The sequence below is a fragment of the Oncorhynchus mykiss genome, chromosome 14 (genome assembly GCF_013265735.2).
Source record: "Oncorhynchus mykiss isolate Arlee chromosome 14, USDA_OmykA_1.1, whole genome shotgun sequence".
NCBI classification, from domain to species: domain Eukaryota; kingdom Metazoa; phylum Chordata; class Actinopteri; order Salmoniformes; family Salmonidae; genus Oncorhynchus; species Oncorhynchus mykiss.
The window spans coordinates 3,485,001-3,496,505 of record NC_048578.1 but is presented as its reverse complement, the minus strand read 5'-3'; the positions used below and the strand labels follow the sequence as shown (position 1 = coordinate 3,496,505).

Here is an 11,505-nt window from a genome sequence, read left to right as displayed (position 1 = left end):
CTAGCGGGGAAGGGAAGAGGCCTGTCGGTCTGGCAAAGTGCTGGTCAAACACTATGGTTTTACTTGTGACTCAGATAAGGGGTTGAGCTGGGCCGCACCCAACTCAAGGTGTGTTGCTGTCGGCTTAATCAGCAGGTAAGGGAAGTGTGTGTGTGCATGCGTGCGCGTTTCCGTGTGTGTGAACTCAGGTGCCTCTGCACGGCATTTACGGCTAAGTGTGCCGCTCCCTTCCCGTGAGTCATCATCACATGAAGTTTCAGCGGCAGATTCCCTCCAAGCCTGTGGAATTTGCATCTAACATGTCGTCGCCCATACCACCCACTACTCCAGACATTAAGAAGGTATGAGGAGGAGCAGATAAACCAGGCCACCTTGATCAGATAGCATTTAAAGGTATCACCCTTAAAATGCCCAGGCCATATCTTAAAAGGTCTGTGTCTATTGTATTTGAATTCTCATTCATTGGAGGACACATGCTAAACTATCTTTCATAGGTTACTTTATAATTGTTTTGTGTACCATGGATAACCCTCGCAGCCTAGTGAGTTAGTTGAGCTTTGACATACAGAATGGTTGACATGCAATCTGGGAAATGCCAATTCCCCAGTCCAAAGAGAGGCAAGAAAATGCCAGACGGAGTAAAGTCTTAACTACTTCCTTATGTGTCTGTTAAGGGTTTAAGTATTTAGTCATTTGATGCTGGTCAATTCATAGTGCTAAAGTTGTCAACATCTATCTTGAATACAGCATTTCATCTCCACAGCCAGTATAACCCTGTCTCAGATTCATCCACCCACCCACAGACATTCCTACAGAAAAGCCATTGAAGTCAAAAGTCAACCGATTTGAAGTATGCACGTGTTTATTTACTGCTGTGTAGTACACTACAAATAGCCTTCTCTTTGTCGCCTCTGAGTCACAGGGGGTTGGTGGCACCTTCATTGGGGAGAACGGGCTAGTGGTAGTGGCTGGAGCGTAATAAGTGGAATGGTATCAAATACATCAAACACATGGGTTTCCATTTGCTCCGTTCCAGCCATCATTATGCGCTGTCCTCAACTCAGCAGCCTCCACTGCTCTGAGTGGATTCCAGTGGGCAAGTAGAGCCAAACGTGACCAAGCAATTACAGCCTAGACAGCCCAGTAGTGTCTTGTGTGTGAGTGAGTGTGTGTGGGGGCCCTGAGGAGTTTCCAGATAACCTTGCGGGGAGTGAGTGTTAAAGGGGCAGCCTCTCTCACTCTAACTCTCTCTCACTGCAGGCCTTCCTACTCCTATGCTGTGCCTTTTACTTTCCTTCGCTCTCTGCCATGAAGACCCTCTTACACGTGACTGCAGGGAGGCTTGAGTGGAGCAAGGGAACATTTACCATGGCGGTGCTCCTGTCTTTCTTATGCCAGACAGTAGAAAGCTTCTCAGATCTATGCAGCCCAGACTGTGTTCTATGTCTAGTAGACTCTCATTGGAGGGATAGATTTGATTGTGTAGCGAAGCTCTTATGAATGTGAGTATCTATCCATCTTCCGACCTACATTGATATGAGTCACTGTACATGTGCTTCCTGCATGCCTGAAGGGGGGAGTTTGTATAGAGTTTGTATAGCAGCAGTTTCTGGAGCTTAAAAGAAAAAATACATTTGAAAATAAATCTCTGTTATAAGTGAGTTCCTGTCTAAAGCAGTGCCTTCGTTTTACATATCCTATTAACATTGTACAGTCCCCTGTCTGTAGTCATATGAACTTTGTCCAAGTTACCTGTTTGAATACATTGATATATACAAAAGTGAGTTTGGCTTTTCCCCCAAAGGAGATCTATTTGTCTAAAACTACCACATTCTTTCAACTACCCGTCTTGTAATGTACACAGAACACCCAGTTTGTGGTACACATTGCCTGTTTTGTTGAAGATGGCTATAGAAAGGTGCACACAAACACTCATATACATTTCCTCTGTATGTGTAAATGCTACTCCTACCATATGTGAACTGAAATATGTTAAGTCCCTGAAATATTCATCTGCCATGGTAGGCTAATCTGATGTAGCACATGGATGGGTGATGATAGGATGATGGCCTATTCTACTTTGATACCGAAGTTACTTTTTCGTAGTAGGTTAGGAGAACTTAAGCAGCAGATTGGGAGAACTAACGTAGGTTATTAAGGCAAAAATTCTCTCCTAACCTGCTACGAAAATCACTTTGTATCAAAGTGGTGTGAGAAGAGGGTTTCTACCAGCAGCATATGAAAGGAAGTGGCTCAACTCTGACCCCTTGTGGTGAAGATTTTGACAAGCAAGTTGTGGTGTTGATATATCTACATACACTGTAGAGGGCACTGTTTTCATATTTGGCCGTGTGTCCACAATGAGATTTGGGTCATTCTAGCAAGTTTCGATGATACTAAACATTGTAGTGTAACAAGAAAGTGGAATGACTGAGACAGACATGTTGGAAATGTTGACATTTATTGACAGTTTAAAAAAAATTATTATATTAGTTATATTATGGCTAATATGAAATTGTATGAGTTTATAAAGATTCTCTGACATAGTGAAATTCATATCAAAAGGTAAAGACACATAAGAGTATTTATCCAGGCCTTGCATCAAGATATAAAATAGTGTAGCATTCGTTCTATCTTACTTCATTGTCCTTCCCCGTTCATAGAATTTTCCATTACATCGCACATGTCTGTGGAACATATCACGAGCAGATTGTATTACTATCCCAGATCCATGTAGTCAAGCCCCACCCCCAAGAACAGTATTTCCAGGAATCCCCCTTGTGATTGCCCAAGGGATTCCTGGGAAAACTGGACCCCGGGAGCGAGGAAAAGGCCAAGGTAATGCAGCAAATGCACTCAGGAGGAGGTGGTGAATTAAAGCATGGAAAACACACCAGTAACTATAGTCTTTACTGGACCACACGGCTGTATGAAGCAGAGGTAAACATCATGGGTGGAGCGATGATATGGCATCTCAGATATGTGGCCAGACCTGGGAGAGAGAGAGAGAGAGAGAGGCTGGGAGGGGCAGCACCAGTCACGGGGGCCCTCCATCCCTAATATCCTGAACATAGGTCTCCATTAGAAGACCGTCTAAAATAAGGCAGAGAGGTATAGACATGGGGCCACCACTCAGACTGCTCACCCCGTTGTAGCTGCGCCCCCCTTCCCGAGCTACAGTGCTTCATCTCAGACTCCCAATTGACCAGAGATGCAGCACTGCACCTGGGGCCTGAGGACCAAGCAATAGACCTCCACAGTAAAACATCAACGCCAGTGTTCTGGCAGGCCCCCCCCCAGATTTACCTTACCTGTCTTCTCTTCACATCGCTATAGGATAGTTCTGACTAAGAAAGTTGGAGTTAGGTAAGAAACCAAAGAATTCCTAAGACCCCAGTGCAGACTGACCTGTGGGTAAGAAGAGCAATGGAGGATTCTTTAGAGCGCTCAACGAAACAGCATGAACCACACATAAGTACATTGTGACAGTTGTCTGTGCAGTCCCATTCCAGTATCAAACTGTAAGAGGGAGGTACCATAAAGACTGAGGCTTGCTGTATATTGGGGGAATGTGCGGGCTGTAAACGTTATGTTGGAGAACAGGAAATGACTTTGACCCCTGCCTGCCTGCATATTTAAATGTTGCTCCTTCCTGTCCCTGTGCCCTCAACTCGTCACTCCCACTGACATTCCTCCCTGTTCCCACAACCCTAATCCCTGCAATCCCACTGACATTCCCAAATTCCCACACCCCTAATCCCTACATGGGGATTGGAGTACTTGGGGTGTTTTGGAATGCGTTTGGCACTGATTTTTGAGGAGCTTCAGCCATGTTGGATTGTGGCCACAGAGTTTTAATCAGCAGCACGCTGTTGAGAGAGATGCTGCCATCATGACAGCAGGGGTGTGGGCCGTTCTCCTGTTCCAGCACGTTCTTCTCACAGCGACCACAGAGGGGGTAGGGTGCCAGGAGCATCGCCCAAACTAAACCCCTAACTGCAGGACACCCAGCCGCAGAGCAAACAAACAATTAAGTCCCAAATGGTACCCTATTCCCCATAGAGTGCACTACTTTTGGTCAAAAGTAGTGCACTATATAGGGAACAGGGTGCCAATTGGTACACATCCCAGGAGCTCCCTCTCTCCCTCTGCTCTCAGTATACTTCCTCTACTCTTCACATTACACCCAGGATTCCTCCATCAGCCTTGCCTCTCATCCCTGTGGCTATGAAATCTCTCCCTAGATCACTGCTACTGTACTGGAGCTTCCATTTTAAAAAATGATCTAACTCATTCCACATACCGTTAGCCTTGCTCTCACTCATTTCTCACATAAAATTTGTGGGCACCATTTCCCAGTTGATTCTTAATGCTATTACTTGATAATTAAACTGGTGTACTCATATACATTAGATTAAATAATCAGTTAACTTGATAGAACATTATAACGTTCTAATAACTTTTGAACTGATACCCTAATCATATGAGAGAGGATCCCTCACTGGAGAGGTGTGATATGTCTATGCTAGGTGCTGGTGAATGGACTAGATGTATGTAGGTGTCAGGGTGACCAGGTCCCTGGGTTCACAGGGGACACATCTGTTGCTGGGCCTCTGGGTGTCACTGAGGTCACAACACCACAGACTTCAGGCAGGAAGGCAGGGGCACAGTGCCCTGCCTGCTTCCTGAGCGTGTAACTAGCCTGGCCCACAAAGACAGGATTACTGGAGCCTCCTGCCTACCCACATCAGGCCTCAGGCACCACAAGGAGGCTTGAGGAGGAGGTGAAGGAGGGAGGATGAGAAGGAGGAGGAAGAGGAAGGAGATGGAAGAGAAGGAGGAGGAAACTCCCATGGAGCGCTGACACTTCATCTGGTTTATATACAGTAATTATTTAATGTTTGTGCTTGGCTGGTAAAAAATAGCTAAACACACAATTGAATCAGAGTAAAGAAGACACCATCAGCTTGTTCTGTCAGGAGGAAGTGATGTTGTTGTGGGTCACTGGTGACAGTAAGGTTTCAGACAAGTTTTCTTGGATCTGACATCTGATATCATCTGATACACAGCGTTCCCCTCTGTGTCTGACTTTCGGCCAATTTAGAATGGCGGGCTAACTGTGCCCTTGAACAGTGTCTCTATCTGGCACGTTTCAGTGTGTGGACATGGACACCGCAGAACATTACTCAGCAACCAGACACTATGCTGAGCTCATATAAACACCTGTGACTGAGTGCTCAGTTTTGACCCTCATCCCAGGAAGAGGGATGGTGTAATCACACAATTGTTGCACAGGTCTGGGGGATTGCATAGGGGCCACTCACAGGGATACACCAGACTGTAGCCTACATGAAAAAAATAAAGTCTTCTCTTTCATTTCTGAGAAGTTACATCAGTTGTCAATCACAGCCATAATGTCTGACCCCTGAGGAGGTTTAGGCCGATAATTGGGCTGAGATAACGGAGCTGACATCATGTGATACTCACCTATTGGTTACAGTGTATGCGCTGTCCTTTGGTTCTGTCTGAAACAGGGAAAGACAGAGAGAAGAAAACAGTTAAACACCAGTCCCAGAAGACAGACAGCAGATCCACAAGGCTTCACACAGACACACAGGAACAGGACACTCAATAGCATGGGCTCATGGATAGTTGTGTCTAACTCTGTTTGGCTAAGGTATGGCCTGCAGAGATAGCTTAGTGATGATGCCATAGACAGAGCCATACTCGGAGTTGTTCTCACAGTCCAAACTAAAGTGTCCGAAAGCTGTAATAAATATTTAGGAGTACAATAAATCTCCTGTAATCTAATTTAAGGAGTTTCCCATTTATTCCAAAGAGAGAAAGCAACAACAAAAAAAGAATCATCAAATAAAAATAAGAAATAACATGAGAAATCCGTAGCAGTTTTGAACTATCTCCAAGGAGCTTTAGGTTGTCTCAAACCTCTCTCCTGGAGCCTCCCCGCGGCCCTTATAAGGAATTCTGAGCCAATTTTATTTTGGGATCATGGAAAATGTAGCTGTACTTTGGTAAACATTCACTCTTTCGGGGTCTTTCAGGCTCTTGCAGGCAGGCGGTGATCATGGAAGCAGATAGTTTGTCACTGCTCTCAGCATGCCTGCCCCCCCTCTTCCTCGCTCTCTCGCTCTCGCCGGCTGGCTGCACACATTCCCTTTTCTAGTCACAGTCTGCTGCTGGCTGACTTAAAAGGGAAAAGTGAGCGTGAAGGTGGAGAAGCCAGTAAAACCCGAGCACAGTCACAAAGAAGGACTGCCATTTTGTCAAAATAATGTGTTGGGAACTGACCAGAGACTATTCCATATCTATAAAGGGTGCTGCATACGTGCCTCATCCAGCACCCCGGATGTCTCACCCCCCCAGATGTCTACAGGCCGAGAAAATATAAACAAACACAACACTCCTCTGCCATGCTTTGTGTGTCTAATGATACGGATACCACAGACACTGTTAATAACCAACACATAACAATAAACATTGCATCCTGGATCCATTTCCTGTTTCCCATGCTCTTGTGTTAATAAAGTTTTATTATCACGTTAATATCAACTCGTTTATTTCTTATGACAGCAATAGTGCACATTCTTTGAGTATTACATGGTCTGTACTACTATGTAAAGACTGGGGTGTAATATATCCTAATCTACAGTTTGCTATACATGGCACATCCTATGCTAGATGTTATGAATGTTCTGGGTTTAAATGCATGGCCATTTTACCATATAACCGAAGACCTTTCCAGCCTAAACATTTGTCAAAATGATTTGTAAACCTTGTCCCTTTTTTTCTCCAAAGTCAGAAAACTATCACTTGAAAGTGACAAGGTGAAAAATACATTGCCAAGACTTGTTTACATTGGTGTGTATGTGTGTGAGTTGTGTGCAAGCTCCTCTGTGTGTGTGTGTGTGTGTGTGTGTGCGTGCGTGTGTGCGTGCGTGCCTGAAGTGCCTCAGCCTGTGCCAAAGTGCTCACCTCCACAGACGTACAGACAGACGTGCAGGCAGACGTTGTGTTTACACAGACACAGGCCCAGGGTATGATAATGGAGAGAGCGAACGCTCCTGCACGCCCAAACATTGCCTTTTAAGGTCCCCTCTCATTTCTCCCCATCTCCTTAAATCATCTAGACAGGAAGCGTGAGGAGGGTGGGGGAGGCCTCCCTCTCTCTCTCATTCCTTCTTTTTTCTCTCTCTCTCTCTCTCTCTCTCTCTCTCTCTCTCTCTCTCTCTCTCTCTACTGCATGCTCTCTCTGTATACCACGGTAGATGAATCAGATGTGTAGTTGATGAAGCCCAGGCCTTTCTAGTACCGCTGAGCTACAACACTGACTCAGCCTCTCTCTCTCTCTCTCTCACTGATGTGGCGAGGCTGAAATTTCAGAAGCAAAGACCAGAGGAGACAAAGTAAGAAATTAATGTCATAGCAGAGGTTAATGAGTCGTCGTGGCAAACCTTCACGTGGGTCTTACTTTGTTAAACATACAGTGAGACATTATGGTCAGAGTAGTATTTGACAGCTCTGCGGAGGAGCAGAAATTTATGGGAGAAACTTTGCAACTTGCATCCCTGAATAACTCTAAGAGGCCATCCTTTCGTGCCAAAACCATCCAGAGGCGTATTAATGTATTACTGTGTAAGGAATGCACTAATGACTAAGCTACAGTCAAATAAGCTGTGAAATCAAAGGCTGTCAGTCTGTCGCTTACGTAATTGAACTTTCTACTAAAAGCTCATTTCTACCTTTGGGGCCTGGACTTGTTTGGACAGTACATGCCCCATCTTCACCAGGGTACGCCTAGATCAAAGCGTCTGTGTGCTGTGGCTCTAATCCTATCACAGATCCGGGACAGCAGAGGTCCTTGGAACCCCCTCAGGGCACCCCACGCCTGATCCCACAACGCTCCCTCCGAGATGCCTTCCATAAACATAGGATTCCCAGCACTTTTGGAATTTGGGCTGGACGTATTTCTCAAGATCAAGAGAGCGTTTCTGAGAAAGAATGCGTCTCTTATCCCAACGGGCCAAGGACGGTTGTGTGAGTTTGAGTGTGTGTGTGTGTGTGTGTGTGTGTGTGTGTGTGTGTGTGTGTGTTGGCATGTGTGTAGGCTAGATAGTGAACTGTACATTCTTTTTGGAATAGCCAGAAAATAAAACTAAGAGGGCCAAGAACTATAATGAATGAACCCTTAAAAAACACTTCTAACAAATAATACATTTACTGATGTCACTGAGGGTGAATTTGCTGCTGATAATCTTTAGTCATATCATCGATGAACAAATTCAGCAATAATTGAGCAATTTCTTCTACCAGGTGTCAAAGGTTTGGATAAAAGACACACAAGGAAATAACAGAACGAAGTAACGAACAGTGAGCATGAAATTGTCAGTCTTTTTCTAAAATGTATGTTGCAGTCACAACGGACAAGATGGATCAGAGATTTCTAAAAGACACAAATTAACATCTCTTTTTATGAGTCATATGAGACCAGCTGGAGCTTTTTCTTTACAACCCGGAGAGGAAGTGACAAAACGGCTGAAGCATTCCCAGAACGCTGAGAGAGAGAGAGAGATGGAATCTGGAATGTGAGGCTGTAGCTACGGAAACTTAGCTTGCACCACTATAGCAGCCAAAGGATCATGAGACAAAGTGTGGGGATAAATTCACCCATCTATAAGGACGTATAATAGATTAGAGAGCCAAACAACCTCTATGTGGTATTGTGTGTGTATATGAGAGAGAGAGAGAGAGAGAGAGAGAGAGAGAGAGAGAGAGAGAGAGAGAGAGAGAGAGAGAGAGAGAGAGAGAGAGAGAGAGAGAGAGAGAGAGAGAGAGAGAGAGAGAGAGAGAGAGAGAGAGAGAGAGAGAGAGAGAGAGAGAGAGAGAGAGAGAGAGAGAGAGAGAGAGAGAGAGAGAGAGAGAGAGAGAGAGAGAGAGAGAGAGAGAGAGAGAGAGAGAGAGAGAGAGAGAGAGAGAGAGAGAGAGAGAGAGAGAGAGAGAGAGAGAGAGAGTATATGTAAGTATGTATCTATGATCAGGACCCTCAGCGGGCTGTCTGTCCTCCTTCGGCCATGTGAACAGAGGACTCTGTCAGTCTCTGAGGAGTTAACTCCCTCCCTGGCGTTCATGTGGAAGTGACCCTGGGAACGGGGGTCCCTTGGGCCCTGGGGAGGAGGAGAGTGACGCAAAGGACAGGCCAGAGAGCCAGGGCCACCAAAGGGTCATGTGAAAAGGCTTCGCGGTTTGATGGCTTCCAAACCTTTTACTCCTTTCAAAATAAATCCAGCATTTCCTCTCCCTACATCTCTGTCTCCATCCCCATAACTCTCCCTTCCATCCCTCCTCATTTAAACTATCCATACCATCCATCCAATCATCCATCCATCCACTGATATGATGTACTGCATTATTAATCCACTCGAAGGACACTGACAAGACATGGGTTTAGACATGGTCCAAAATAGCAAGAGAAACATACAAGAAATGATTAACCACACACCTACAACTAAAAAGAGTGGATGCCCAAATCTGAATGTGAAATGAAATTGTATCTTCAAGTTAAGATGTGAAGGAAGGTCTTGACAGCTGATGCCCTGATGATTCATGATGTATGATGACGTACATTTGTCAACTCATATGGACTGCAGGCCTTGCTGGTTTCCTCTGAATGGACACTGCCCTTGTACTAGGTACATTTATGATCTCCGGACTCATAGCTGATCATTTCCAATCAACTCTCATAAGAAAAGCACCATTTTGCAAGAGAGAGAGATTTTTCATATTAAAGGTTGGTGTGTGTGCGTGGTTGGGCACGTGCATTCCCGTGCATGAGGTAGCCAACACTGACCCTGAGGCACCCAGCAGCTGGCTACATCTGCTGCCTCTTTGTTTGTTAGAAGGCTCTGCTGTTAGTGTCAGGAAGAGGAGAGGAGAAGAAGAGGCAGGGAAGGAACACGAGACAAAGACGGAAAGTGGGTGGGGGGGATGGGTGTGTGTTCACATTTCCCATGTCATACCCTGATGAAATATAACTTGAAGCAGCTAGAGCATTGTATTTATTTGTGCAAACATTGTGCAGAATGTCACAATGTTAATGGCTATCATCCTTGTTTATTGAACTGCTTGGCTGCTTATGACACCTAAGTGCTGTGTGAATCTGTCGTTCTGCTGTCTATTTGCGTAATGTCCGAAGACCTAAACAACATGTTCAAATGCTACGTTTAATCAGGATCTTTCACACAATGTATCAAAGTAGAAGGAGCAACAGAGGAAAACAACAGATACATATTGAACTACATTTGGAATTTCTAAGCAAGCTGAGGTAATATGAAGCAGAAAACACATTATTTCTCGTTTCCATGGTGAGTTAGATTTAGGCTGTATAGCGAGCCACTTTGATGTAAAGCAATTGAGTTAAGCAACTGTCACAGCAGCAGAGAGGGACTGCCATTTGCTCACTCTCAGGTGATGGTACTTTATGACATCAGCCCTCAACCTTGACCTCTCTCTCTCTCTCAAGCTGACACATATTGAAATAGCAGAGGTGAAAAGTGATTACATGTTTCCATGACCCAAGCGAAAGGAAAACCGATTCGGTAAATAATGCTTGTTAAGCCTGAAACGATTACAACAAAGAATTGCGGGACAAATCTGATCAACCACCAAAATAGCGCTGTCGCAGTAATCAGATGCAATCTCTACGTATGTACACTGGCAGAATTGACACAAGATCAACCAAGAACAATATGTACAGAATATATAAATGTCATGAATCATTGTTAGCAGTGCTTGTCTGTCTCCATTACATTCAGATGAGTTGCTGTGTCACTATGTGCAAATGTGGGTGGGATGAGCTTAGAAAAGGTGGTCAATGAAGAAGCCTAACGCAATCCTGCCCTACACTAACTCAACAAACCATTGTCTTGCTGGCAGTGGCAGCAGCACCAAGGTTCAAACCACTACTAGGAGTAACACTGGAGTGACACTGCTCGGTGTCCCAGTGAGAGCCGTCATCTCACCTCCAGCCCGCCCATCAGCTCAGTGTCACCCTGGCCCGCTGTCTGTCTCTCTACCGTCAATGACACACTGACACACCAGACATATCTCCGCCGCCCCAGACGTGCTTGTCAGACAAAGACACCCTGACCCCAGGTCAGCCAGACCTCAACCTCTAGCACAGACAGGAGAAGATGACGGATGACAATGCATTCTTTATTCTTTATTTTCTTTTTTTACCATCATCCTTGTACTCTGTCGACCGACTGCCTGCCCACCACAACAAGTCTACCTACGAGCAAATATTAGGGTTTAAAGTGACCATACTGTATGTTACATTACAGTTCACAGATGCCTGGTATAATTTCCACTTTGGGTGAGTGAACCCTGTCAATTGACGAGTGTGAAATCTCTAGCGATGTATGTAAGGGTGTGTAGCTGAGGCATACATACCTGTGTGCTGCTATCTCTGTGGCCTTGGTCCTCGGTGGC

The 11,505-nt window shown here is 45.1% G+C and overlaps 1 long non-coding RNA gene across 1 annotated transcript in view; it reads right to left on the bottom strand.

Annotated features, from left to right (window-relative positions):
- Positions 1-2,442: 2,442 nt before the first annotated feature.
- Positions 2,443-11,505, bottom strand: part of LOC110488564 — a 9,247-nt gene continuing 184 nt past the window's right edge. The window contains exons 1-2 of the long non-coding RNA XR_002468445.2: positions 11,467-11,505; positions 2,443-5,525 (exon numbers count right to left, since the gene is read on the bottom strand). The exon at positions 11,467-11,505 is cut by the window's right edge and continues 184 nt beyond it. This is a non-coding gene — a long non-coding RNA (uncharacterized LOC110488564). The remainder of the gene's footprint in view (positions 5,526-11,466) is intronic.